Source organism: Panthera pardus, unplaced genomic scaffold (genome assembly GCF_024362965.1).
Source record: "Panthera pardus isolate Hobbes unplaced genomic scaffold, ASM2436296v1 HiC_scaffold_12, whole genome shotgun sequence".
Lineage (NCBI taxonomy): Eukaryota > Metazoa > Chordata > Mammalia > Carnivora > Felidae > Panthera > Panthera pardus.
Genome location: NW_026526677.1, coordinates 39,181,956 through 39,184,931, shown reverse-complemented (window position 1 = coordinate 39,184,931; position 2,976 = coordinate 39,181,956).

The window sequence follows — 2,976 nt, the reverse complement described above, 5'->3', positions numbered from 1 at the left end:
ATGTCCTAAATGCAGGCATCGTATGTGGTACTGTTGCCTATGAATAAAGATGTGTTCCCTAATCAGGTCCTTATATTTTTTCATTAACTGTACATGAAGAAAATATATTATGTTACAAATGATGCATCATATATATATCTTACAGAGTACATATTATATACTGTGCATTATTCATTTAAAAAGTCATTATTCTTGAGGCCCTACCTCAAATTTTGTATTTATGTCTACAAATGCAATTTATTGTATTATATATTTGCCTATTATATACTGATATAAATTAGAATTTATCTTAATAATGTATGAGTTCACAAACCCTAAATAAATGTCAGTGTTTAAAACATGATGATAATAGTATTGTGTTTATTTCAAACCCATTACCCACATTTTTTCTTTCTTAACAAATGGCCTTCAGGTATCCCCAGGATTGATCTGTTTTATTGGGAGAAAGCTGGAACAGAAATGGAAAACTGCCCTCCCGGGAAAATGAGATATTGCGCCGCTGCAGAAACAAATATCAATTAAATTGTTATATTCTTAATCATCAGAACACACTATTGTTTGCTGAATTATTAATTATCCCTCATAGGGAAGGAGAGGGAGGGAGCGAGAGACTCTGAGTGCATCTGAACACAGGGACTGGGCGAGTTAAATCCTTGGGTGTATTTGAATGACCACTTTGTCAGTCTTCAACTGTATTTCAACTCAGCAAACATTTACGTAGCTTCTGCATTGAGTTAGACCCCAGGCAAAACAGAATATGAAATAGAACAGCCCCAGATCTCAAGGAACTCAGAGCCCAGTGTAAAGACTATGAGCCCCCATGTTCCCTGCCCAGAGATGGGCCCTGAGTTCCTGGGTCATGTGCAGAGACTGGTGGCTGGGCATTCCTATCTGATCCTGCCACCCCAGAAGCTTGATCTATCCTTAGCTTCTGTGTTGGCAGGCTCCAGGGTAGGGGGGATGGGGGTGGGGGTGGGGGTGCTGGGCCACCTGTAGGGGGAAAAGAAATGGCCTTACAAGCTGACTCAAAACCTGCCAAGAGCATGCATGTCCGTCCTGTGTAATGAGATTGACCCACACACTCAGGCTTGTCCATAACCATGCACTTCAGCAGGCAGACCAGGTGGCAAGTCCCAAATTCAGTGTAAGACCTTGTCTTGAGAGATGAAGAAGAGTGCCTGGTGAGATCAGAGTCTGGTGCTGGCTTGTCATCTTAGGTTTCTTTCTCGAAACCCCATTGCTCAGTTGTGTTTTCCTTTGACTTTTTGTTTTGAAAATTCTCAAGCATATGCAAAAGTGGGGACTGTGGAATAATGAACTTCCATGTCCCTGTCATTCAGTTTCAATAATTATCAACTCATGTTCAAGTTTATTTCACCTGTCCCTGTTACCACTCTGAACTGTGACCTTGTGGTATTTCTTTGGAACATTTCAAAAGATCCCTGAAACCCTAGAATTTTACTTGGAAATGCTCTGATGTGTCCGTATACCCCCTTTTAAATAGTCTTTCCCTAAATGGGGACAATGACAAGATGTGGGAAGCACAGAGCTCATGCATCTATGGCAGGACAGATTGTGGGCTGCAGAGTGTTGCAGGGCTCTGCCTGGAAGGAGCTAATATGGCATTTGCTCTTAGAACTCTTCTGTCTTCCTCCGACCAATCTATCTTACTGTTGCCATTTGTTTCACAGCTATTTGTCTCCTGGACTTTGCAACTCTTTTCTCACTGAGCTCGTTGCTTTGATACCCCTCTGCTTTTGCTGATGCTTCCTTCCTCCTTCTCTCTAGATGTCTCTCCTGGAACCAGAGATTTAGAATCCACAGTTGCAAGGAGTTCCAAGGCCATTCGTTGCAGTCTCTGTGATACACAAGTTCTACAAACGCCTGTTTGTGGGAACTGGATTTACAAAGAGATCCATGTGGGATGAGTAGTCACTGCCTAGAAGATTCACCTTGGGGGCTCTTTACAACAGGAAACTCCTCCAGTTTACTTCTAAGATACTTGAACTTTACAAAGATTGGATTTACTTCTCTGATTTACACATTCTACTGTGTGAAACAGAGACTATGTGTGGTTTGGGATAGTCATTTCTTGTGTTTTACTGTGATTTTATGAGAATTGTGATATTGTGAGTCATTTAGCTCAGCCCCATTCCTGTTTTCTGGGAAACTTCCCCAGACACTTGTAGGATTAGGAGAAAATAATGACTAGTATATAGTGTGGATCCACACTGAAACGGACTCACATTTTTGTTATTCATTGATCCATTCATTCATTCATTAATTTACTTTTACACTCTACCGAGGGTCTTAATTGTTTATGTTTCCAGTACCTAAGAGTTTGTGACACATAGTAGATACTCAGTAATGCGGTTTTTTAACAGAATGAGCAAATATTGAGTATTGGCTCTGTACAAAGGAACAGAGCTCTGTGTAACAATGTGCAAGGAAAACATGAGTAAGACTAGATCCTTCCCTCCAGTTTACTCAGAGTGAGTGGGGCTTTAAAGATGGGTATACACGTTGCCATAATATATAGTGGAAAGTACCAAGTGCCATGAAAGGATTTAGGATAAGAACATATCAAGGGGGTATGGAGGAAGAAATTCCTTCTGGCTGAGAGGATCAGGCAAGATTTCATGAGATAGGGACCTGGAGAGGATGTTGTTCGTGAGGAGGGTATTAAGATGAGCTCTCTGGGTAGATGAAAGCACGTAAGTGATGGCGTGGGCCTAAGACAGACCATTTCAAGAGAGTGATGGATGAAACTGGGAGTATAGTGTGTGTGTGGGAAGTGGGAACGAAGGCTGAAAATGCAGTGTATGCTTTGACAGTCAAGGTCCTTCAATGCCAACACAAAGAGTCCAGATGCTGTCTGACAGGCCCCTGGGAGCCATGGAAGGTTGTTGAATAGCGGAGAGAGATTTCCTGGCAGAGGCAGCTCTGATGCCAGGGACAAAGCATTGTCTTGGAATC